This window comes from Mustela erminea, chromosome 6 (assembly GCF_009829155.1).
Source record: "Mustela erminea isolate mMusErm1 chromosome 6, mMusErm1.Pri, whole genome shotgun sequence".
Taxonomy (NCBI): Eukaryota; Metazoa; Chordata; class Mammalia; order Carnivora; family Mustelidae; genus Mustela; species Mustela erminea.
Genome location: NC_045619.1, coordinates 36,365,867 through 36,376,524, shown reverse-complemented (window position 1 = coordinate 36,376,524; position 10,658 = coordinate 36,365,867). Strand labels below are relative to the sequence as shown.

At 40.1% G+C, this 10,658-nt stretch overlaps 1 long non-coding RNA gene across 1 annotated transcript; it reads right to left on the bottom strand.

The window, feature by feature from the left end:
• Positions 1-6,741: 6,741 nt before the first annotated feature.
• LOC116592350 lies at positions 6,742-9,770 on the bottom strand. The gene is made up of 3 exons (XR_004286458.1): positions 9,692-9,770; positions 8,370-8,639; positions 6,742-7,223 (listed from the first exon to the last, which is right to left on the bottom strand). It is a non-coding gene; the product is annotated as an uncharacterized LOC116592350 (long non-coding RNA).
• Positions 9,771-10,658: the final 888 nt, after the last annotated feature.

Here is a 10,658-nt window from a genome sequence, read left to right as displayed (position 1 = left end):
CTTTCCGTAGAGTTCCGGAGGACGGGAATACAAATGGCGGCCTCCTGGTCTCCGGCCCGGAGGAGCTGAGAGCCCAGGGCCGCACTCCTCAGTGCGCCCTCAGAGAACAGCGCCCAGTTACTCCCGTCTGCCTGACCTCCGGCCGCGCTCCGAGCTCACCGAGCCTGTGACCGGTTCAAGGTAATGCCGAGCTGTGAGCTTACTGTCGGCTCTGTCTCTGTAGCCGGCTTTCCCGTTCCAATACCCGCAAGGTCTGCGACACTCAGACACCCCCGATCCTTCTGTGACCCTGCGGGACCTGAGGCCACGCTGAACCCGCGTGGGCTTCTCCCCGGTTTGCCTCTGGAGCGATGTCCCTCAGCGGAACAGACTTTTAAAAGTCCTGATTTTGTGCGCGGTTGCTCCGCCGCTTGCCGGGAGCCGGCCCCTCCCCCCGGGGTCTATCTTCCCGTCGCTTTGGATTCACTTCTCCGCCGGTCCTACCTTTCAGAAAGTGGTTGTTTTCTGTTTCCAGAATTGCTGTTCTTCTTCTCTTCGATCTGCCGATGGATTTTCAGGTGTTTGCAATCTTTAGATAAGCTATCTAGCTGATCTCCGGCTAGCTGAAGCAGTCTCAGCCTGCTACTTCTCCGCCATCTTGACTCCTCCGAGCTTGTTTTCCATTCTGATACCCTGTATCTTTTGATTGGGGCATTTAGCCCATTAACATTCAGGGTAACTATTGAGAGATATGAATTTAGTGCCATTGTATTGCCTGTAAGGTGACTGTTACTGTATATTGTCTCTGTTTCTTTCTGATCTACTACTTTTAGGGTCTCTCTTTGCTTAGATGACCCCTTTCAATATTTCCTGTAGAGCTGGTTTGGTGTTTGCAAATTCTTTCAATTTTTGTTTGTCCTGGAAGATTTTTATCTCTCCTTCTATTTTCAATGATAGCCTAGCTGGATATACTATTCTTGGCTGCATGTTTTTCTCTTTTAGTGCTCTGAATATATCATGCCAGTTCTTTCTGGCCTGCCAGGTCTCTGTGGATAGGTCCGCTGCCAATCTAATGTTTTTACTCTTGTATGTTACAGACTTCTTTTCCCAGGCTGCTTTCAGGATTTTCTCTTTGTCACTAAGACTTGTAAATTTTACTATCAGGTGAAGAGGTGTGGACCTATATTTATTGATTTTGAGGGGCGTTCTTAGTATCTCCTGGATTTTAATATTTGTTCCCTTTGCCATATTAGGGAAATTCTCTACAATAATTCTCTCCAATATACCTTCTGCTCCCCCCGCTCTTTCTTCTTCAGAAATCCCAATTATTCTAATGTTGTGTTGTCTTATGGTGTCACTTATCTCTCGAATTCTCTCCTTGTGGTTTAGTATTTGTTTGTCTCTCTTTTGCTCAGCTTCTTTATTCTCTGTCATTTGGTCTTCCATGTCCCTAATTCTTTCTTCTGCCTCATTTATCCTAGCAGTAAGAGCTTCCATTTTTGATTGCACCTCATTAATAGCTTTTTTAATTTGAACTTGGTTAGATTTTAGTTCTTTTATTTCTCCAGAAAGGGCTTTTATCTCTCCAGAGAGTGTTTCTCTAATATCTTCTATGCCTTTTTTTTTTTTTTTAAAGATTTTATTTATTTATTTGACAGAGAGAGATCACAAGTAGGCAGAGAGAGAGAGAGAGAGAGAGGAGGAAGCAGGCTCTCCATGAGCAGAGAGCCTGATGTGGGACTCGATCCCAGAACCCTGAGATCATGACCTGAGCCGAAGGCAGAGGCTTAACCCACTGAGCCACCCAGGTGCCCCCTTCTATGCCTTTTTTGAGCCCGGCTAGAACCTTGGGAATCGTCATTCTGAACTCTAGGTCTGTCATATTACCAATATCTGCATTAATTAGGTCCCCAGCCTTTGGTACTGCTTGTTGTTCTTTTTTTTGTGGTGAGTTTTTCCTCCTTGTCATTTTGTCCAGATAAAGATTCACTTTCTCCTCCTCTGGAATTCTACTGTTCTCCTTGGTGAGTGAAGTTGGTCTTGGCTGGGTTTCTTGTTGATCTTCTGGGGGAGGGGCCTATTGTAGTGATTCTCAAGTGTCTTTGCCCCAGGCGGAATTGCACCACACTTGCCAGGGCCTGGGCTAAGTAATCCTCTCAGGTTTACTTTCGGGAGCTTTTGTTCCCTGAGTGCTTTCCATAGAGTTCCGGAGGATGGGAATGAAGATGGCGGCCTCCCAATCTCCGGCCCAGAAGAGCCAAGAGCTTGGGGTTCTGCTCCTCAATGTGCCCTCAGAGGAAAGTGCCCAACCGACCCATCTCTCTGGTCTCTGGTCACGCTTGGAGATAAGCGCCCAGTCGCTTCCGTCTCCGTGGCCTCCTGCCACGCTCCGACCTCACCCAGCCTGTGCCCGGTTCAAGGTAACCCCAAGCTGAGAGCTCACTCCTTGGCTTTGTTACTGTAGCCAGCTTCCCTGCTCTAATACCTGTGAGCTCTGTGACACCCCCAGTCCTTCTGTGACCCCGCAGGATGTGGGGTTATGCTGACCCTGTGTGGGCTTCCCCCGGTTTAGCGATGTCCCTCCATGGAACAGACTTTTAAAAGTCCTGATTTTGTGCTCTATTGCTCTGCCGCTTGCCGGGAGATGGCCCTTCCCCCCGCGGTCTCTCTTCCCTTCACTTTGGATTCACTTCTCTGCAGGTCCTACCTTTCAGAAAGTGATGAATTTTCTGTTTCTAGAATTGTTGCTCTTCTTCTCTTTGATTTCCCATTGGGTTTGTAGGTCTTCGCAATGGCTAGATAAGCTATTTAGCTGATCTCCTGCTACCTGATATCGTCTCAGCCTGCTACTTCTCTGCCATCTTGACTCCTCCCCGAATCACCATAAATTTTTATCTTCAGGGGAGCCTATTACTTTCTTCTTTGACTACCTAATCTCCTCCCCACTCAGAATCAGAGATTATTTTTTCCTGATTTCCTGGGGACATCTCCATCATCTCATGGGCTGACTGATCCCCACAAATTCTGATCACCTTGGTTGTGTAACCTGTGGAGCTATAGACTGTTCTAAGTGTCTTACATCTGTACAGTACTGTCAACTAGTCTATTGTCCATCATCTCATTTATTTTTTTTTAAGATTTTTATTTATTCATTTGACAGACAGAGATCACATGTAGGCAGAGAGGCAGGCAGAGAGAGGAGGAGAAGCAGGCTCCCTGCTGAGCAGAGAGCCCAATGTAGGGCTCAATCCCAGGACCCTGGGATGGAGACCTTAGCCAAAGGCAGAGGCTTTAACCAACTGAGCCACCCAGGCTTCCCCCGTCATCTCATTTAATATCTGAGTAGCAAGTAGCTCCATTTCTGAAGGAAAAACTCAGGATCTAAGAGGTTAAGCATTTTTGTCAAGATCACCCACTTTGTAGACACTTGGGCGATAATACAAGAGTTCTAGTCCCACATTGGATACTTCTCTCCATTTAAAATACACTTCCTTAGGAGCCGGTAAGCAAACACGCATTTCAGCTCTGCTACTGCATTTATCTTTTCTACCTTCCAGTTCTTCAACTCTCACATGGGATTAGTAATATTGACCTCTCAGGATTTCTGTAAGGCTGACCCCTAGCAAGCATTCCATTATTATGCTGAAAGAAAGAAAAAGAAATCAGTTGAAGCAGAGGGTTAAGTCCTCAGAGAGAAACAAAATAATTATGAAATATTAATCTTATGTTTTGTTCTGTATAATTTTTTAGCCCCTCCCTAGATCTAAGAAGTTATCTGGGGTCTTTGGAGGCTTTGCCTTGAGGAAGAGTTTGTGGTACACAGTTAAAAGTATCTGAAGAGTACTTCTTCCTGTCTAAACTCATAGATTAAAATATGTTTGGTCCCTAAGATTAAAGGTTCACGGGATGAGTGGGGATTCTCAGTAAGAGTCAACCCACTCCCTTCCAGTACCTGAAAAAAGTGACAAGATCTTAAAAAAAAAAAAAAAAAAAAAAAGTGTAGTGGGCCCTGGAAGGCTGAATACTTGGCTTTTAGATTTTGGCACCAATGGCATTCTTGAGGTCCCAAGCATGCCAGAAGGGCTGCTACCTTTCAAGGACTCATTTAGGCTTAGATGATGAGGATTCTCTACAGCAATCCGGATAGGCTGAGCATGAAGGGCTCCTCTTCCATTTTAGTCAGCCACATAAATCACGGGAAACTCAAGAAAGCCCCAGGAAAGAGAGCAGTTGCCCACCAAATGACTGAGTTTTCATTTCCTAACAACCCAGTGAGATAGGACTCTGGTTAGTCTTCTTAATTCAAATTAATTAAACAATGTGATGTTCCTTTTTCACTTTATTTGGGGGACTAAGATTCAAATCCACTAAAACAGCACAAGAAAGAGAAGACAAGGAAGCGAGATTTATGACTAATGTAATAAAGCATTGGAACAGGAAGGAAGTCGGCATTCGAGAGAAGGAAAGAATGCCAAATTATGACTGAGAGTAAATGCCAAAGGGCAAGAGTCATGAATTTCTATTAATTTTATTAACCCTCCTGAGGAGGGATACCTTACCTTCTGGGTCATAGCCACCTATTGGACAACTAGTGACCAAGTGCCTTTTTTCTTAGAACGTTGGCTTAAGTTGTACCACCCATAGCAAAATAACAGAGGAGTAATGAGAGCCACTACTTTTTCATGTTCTTTGATTCAAGGAAGTCTGCTACATCTGACTCATCTCTATATTCCCAGCACCTTGTAAATATAGAGAACTCAGTGAAACTTCTCTAACTACACTGTAGACTGAATAATTTAATGAATTTTTCCACTTCATATAAAAGCTTTTGGATCTCATACAGCTATTTCACTGTACACTAAGCCATGGTCCAACTATGTCCACCAAGACTTGCCTAACAGAACTAAAGGGACTTAATCTTCCAACATCATTTTTAGTGATGATAATCCTACCTTTCTGCAACTGCACCTCACTCATTCTAAGTGATCACTCTTTATTAATCAAAACTCAGAGAATAAAGATGAACATTTATTTGCTTTAAGACAGTCAGCGGGACAAGGACCGCATAATCACTCTCCATCTGTTTCTTGATGATCACATATGAAATAACAAATGTCCTCTTTGTGAGCAACATTTCCATTATATGCATCTGGTGATAGAGAAAAAGAAATGTGTTGCCCTCTGGTTTATAGTTCCATTTTAGTAACTGAAAAAATATATAAAAATAGGAACACTGTGTGTATAAATAAGTAACTAGCATATTTCTTTCTGCTGTTGGTACTCATCATTTTCTAATAGTTAACAATTTAATATAATATGCTATGAAGCTGAACTTTATCATAAACTGAGTTTCTTAAATAAAACAAAAATCAACGTTCAAACTGATACTTTATTTCAAATGGTCTCTTCCAGAGATAAATGCAGGGACAGGGTGCAATAATTCAGTCCAGCAAGTACTTACTATGCAACCACTGGGTGCCAGCACTATTTCGAGAATTTGCCTTTAACCATAACAAGAGTAAAAATCTGCGTGGTCTTTTTTTTTTTTTTTTTTTCAATCTACTTGGATATTTTCAAGCTGTTTGAATTTTTAAAAATATTTATGCTCAATGTGGAAGTGAAAGAGAGGGTCAGACAATATGCCTAGCTTAACAGTGGAGAGAATAAAATTCTCATTTCCTCTCTGCCTAGAAAAGCAACGAATAAACAAACAGATCTAAAGAAAAAAAATAGTTTTGTGATCAAAAGGCCCATTAGGGCACAAGTTTTTGTGGGTCCTTAAAGCAGGAGTCATGAATTAGGTGAAAGCATCATGCTGATGGAGTGTCCACTGGATGGCTGTTGAGGTGCTGTTTTTGTCTACACAATGCAACGGACCAAAGCAATCAGTCTTTAATCATCAAGAGGAGTCCATCTGTGTGTTCTAATTGGAATGTCTGGGAAACCTGAAAAGCTCAAAATAAATATAACCAGGGTGTGCGTTTTTTGTTTCTTTTTTTCTTTTTTGTTTCTTTTCTTTCTTTCTTGTTTTTTTTGTTCTTTTCTTTTCTTTTTTTTTTTTTTAAGAGTGTAAGTCATCTCTGCTCCCAATGTGGGCTTGAACTTTTACAATCCTGAGATCAAGAGTCACATGTTCCACTGACTGATCCCACCGGTGCGCCTGTCTTTAGAAAATTAACCAACAAATTGTAGTAGAGTATAGGAATATATTAAAATAAAAGAGGAGCAGTTGGGAATACTTCAAAAGAACATGGTTGGTTGGTTTGTTTGTTTGGCAACTCTCTAACTCCTACATTGGCAACGTCTAGGAGAGCCTCTTTGCTCCCCTGATCACAGCTTTGCACACATCAGATGCAACAGCTGTTTTAACTGGCACGTCCCCACAACCCTTCCTGACAGGAAGTGCGTTAGAACAGTGACTGTAATTCAAACTGCAGGATTTAGGGAGGCAGCATACCACTGACCACCCGGGATTGCAGCCAGAATGGGGGAGCTACCACTGCACCTTGGAGAAAGGAACATGTTGCTGCACCACCAGTCACACCACCCAGCTGACTGGCATCCATCCCTCCCTGGTGGTCTTCTTCTCTCCTCATAATGACTTGCCTTGGTGTAGGACTCTTCATTCAAAAGTGCCCAGCGTGATATACGAGCACCATCTTCTGAAAATGTGTGTGTATTTTGCACACACCGTTTCCATAGTTTCTAATGCCAGGATTACACAGAATATGTAGGGAGAGCGAAATAAAAGGATGGGTTTGATTGCTGGGTGGTAGTACTGGTATATGGCAAAAGGATTAAATAAAGTATTTTTATTTTACAAATCAAAATTTTCAACCAGATCACTCGAGAATCGGACAACTTAACAATCCTACTGGAGTGACGTGCATTTATGGGGCAGGTGTTAGGCGAAGGACTGGAGTGTGAAAGGCATGAAGCGGTCTTTCAACATTTTTATCTCAAGGGAAATCTTACAGAACAAACGGCAGAGATGGATACTGAGCCAACAGATGACAAGAGGACTTGCTCCATTCTCTGGAAAATATGATGATAAGAAACAGATTTCAGCTGTTCTTTAAGTTTTTTTTTTTTTTTTCTCTACTGGACAACAAAGCTGCCAAGAAATGAGGATACACAGATAATGACACACACAGAACCCCTCCACCTGCATCACATCCTGACAAATCACAGCATTTCTTTGCTTCAAGGGCAGGAAATCATCTTCTCGTATGAAATATTGTATTCTACAGAAAAATCAAAGAAAACAAATGAGTATTTCTGTGACATTGTTTAGAAAATGGTTCAAAATAAGTCTCACGTCAGTATTCAGAGACTCACATAAACACTAGAGTAGAAGGAAGAATCGCACTTTCACCTCCACCAACATAAACAGACAAATAATAACAGATAACATTAAGAGAAATTAGGGTCCATATTATATCACTATATTTTAAGTACATATTAGTATTTAGCTCCTAGGCCTACCCCTGACATTTGCAGAGCCTAAGGCAAGAGCATCAATGGAAGATTACACACCATCCACCTTTAAAATCAAGCAAACGCTTCTTTCCTTCTATTGTGACAAATATACTTTCATTAAAAAAATCAGAAAATATGTATATAGCTAGGCTTTTTTCATATAACTTAATTTGGCAAAAGACCAAAGCCAAATGAATTTAATTACTACTGCTCATGTTGAGTGTTCAGTTGATGGGCTAGTGGTGTCTTCATAAGTCAAAAAGTAAAGAACTATAATACCTATATTTTTATGTTTTCTATAACATTTATTTTCTCAAATTCATCTCAGTAAACTCATTGTTTTTGAAATCAAGATTTTATATAGTTTTCTGATAATGACAATGATTTAAATAAGTATGCAATTATATTCAAAGCACAAAATTTGAATATATTTTCATTGAAAACGTGAATTTATATGAAAAATATAAACAATTTATTTCATTTTCAAACTAAATGATGGTTGTCCTAAAATATCCATTCTAGGGAAAAATACAAATTATAATTAGTACATAAAAATACTTTAAATCAAAGTTATTTAAATAAATCTTATTAAATGAGATTACATAATATTATTATCATAAATAAGAATCAGTTAAGCATCCTACCTTTCAGGGCCCATGTATTTGCCAATGTAAAGAATCAGTATCACACTGTATTACCAGATCCACAGTACAAATTTAAAAGAAATAAATTGTTTAATATTCCACATCATTCTCTCGCTGCCATGTGCATCAGTTGAGAATACCACACTAAAGCTGTGAGCGTTGACAAAATCATGAATGGGAACATATAAACAAGCAAGGTATACCAGGACCTAAGGAATACAAGGTTGAAGGTGGTGAAAAACTGGTTATTGTGGAACAAAAAATTACCCCAGCTGTTGGGCTACTTCATGAGGGGACTGTGATGGTCCAACATACAGAGTCCAAAGACGTTTGATAACCTTGGGCTTCATTCCAGTAGGTATGGCTCTCTGAGGAGATGCAATTTGCTTGGTGGGAACACAGCCAAAGGAGTCCATAGGTATCAGGCTATCCAGGAGTCAAGAGATAGATGGAACTGTGGTTGCAAGTGATATATAGCAGAACCTCCATGAGTAGCAGGATGGTCCAGGTAACAGAGCTCAGACTCCGTCGACAAGCCTGTCAAAATGGGGAGGATGTCAGGGCCCCAGCCAAGTGAGCTTGGGTGCAGGGGAAAGCTCTATATCCATATGGGTTTTGAAATGATTACAGAAAACCAAAGCAGATGTCTGGATATATACATAGATTCAGCTAACACAACAAGGGTGTGGGGGAAAACACCGATTCAGTTGGCAAATGGTGGGAAACAAACAGGAAGCAGTGTGGACCCTGGGTCCCTTCCACTTGCTGATGGTGCTGATGTGTATTCTGCCATGGTAAGAATAGATTCTGTTTTGGTTTGAAGTTGAATCTGAATGAAAGGGCATTTGTTATTATAGCTGAGTGGAGCTCATGAGGGCATAGGGTGAATGATTTTAAAATAATACCATGGCATGGCACATTTTTTAAGTGCATTTATGGGATTGTGGGGGAAATTGTTTATTATGATTTTAATTTATAGGTCCAATATATTGGTGAGGTTTAATTTAACTTTAATTATGATGATATTTGACCTGATATTCATGGGTAAATTTTGTATTAAAACATTATTCAGATTTTTATTAACCTATTTTAGGTATATGTATGTGTATATATATATATATATATATATATATATATATATATTGAATTTTGGAAACTCTTTATTATACATCTTAAGACTCTTGATACTGCTATTCCCTATGAGTGAATCTGGGGCCCTGTGACTCTCCAATTACCTTAATAGAGACCATTCTTGTGACAATGCTGAATGGCTGAAATTGTGTCCTGCATTTTAGTATCAGGTGTAAAAACAAATCTCTATTAGGAGACAAAGCTTATCCATGAATCATCTCTGTCCATGAAAATGTAAATTTCTGAGACCCAGATCTTAAGAGGAAGATAAGGTATTTTCTTTCCAGTCCTGAAAATCAATTCTAGGTTACTTTTACATTCTAAAGATGGTTTTCAGTGCTGTTGGTAATACTGACATTATATGAGATTTCAAAGAAAAAAGTTTTGAATTTGGAACTTGTTTCAAGGGACTGAGCTGGCAAATGTAATGCACTTCTTACCTGTTCTTACTGGCTTACCTTCCAAAGACTTTGTCTTTATATGACATGGGAAGAGCATAATCAAGAAGCCAAGCAGCTACTTGGATTTCGGGGCACTACAAGTTAATAATAAGTGGCAATCAGTGAATCATAGAAAGTAAAAATCATTTTTATTGACTATTTTCCTAAAAAGGCACTATCTTTAATATTTCAACTCCATTGCAGATCTGAGCTAGGAAATGACCTCCCCTAAGAAAATGCTTTGGTAGAAAATCCATTTTGTTGATATTCAGGCAAATGTTCTGATTTTAACTATAGTTTCATATTATTTCCTGCTTATATCCATTAGAAAAATAGCCAGCAGATCAATCTACCTCTAAATACATGCTCCTATTTTGCTGAAATTATTTTACCAACAGTCAACTTATTGAAATAAGTGTCCATATTATAGAGATACACTGTATTATGTATTTCAAAAATATATTTAGTAGGGTAACTTTAAAAAGACACATAAATGAATAATAATTCTTAGTTTGAATACTACCTAACGATCTGAAATGGCTTAAGAAAGGGTATTTTGCAAGTATTTATTAATTATCACTGAAAATTGATTTCCCAGAATCACTTTTAGAAAAAATTATGATAAAACACATAATATGAAATCTATCTTCTTAAAAATTTTTAAGTGTACTGTGCCGTATTGTTAACTCTATGCATTCTTTTTTTTTTTTTTTTAAAGATTTTACTTGAGAGAGATAGAAATAGCATGCATGTGCCCACGCACACACACTCACCAGCAAGAGTAGGGGGAGGGTCAGAGGAAGAGGGATAAGCAGGCACCCCGCTGAGCAGGGAACCTGCCGCTGGGCTCATCCCAGGACCCAGGGATCATGCCCTGAGCTGAAGGCAGACACTTAACCAACTGAGCCACCCAGGTGCCCCTATATGCACATTCTTGCATGCCTGATTGCTAGAACTTTTTTATACCCATTGAACAGGAACTTCC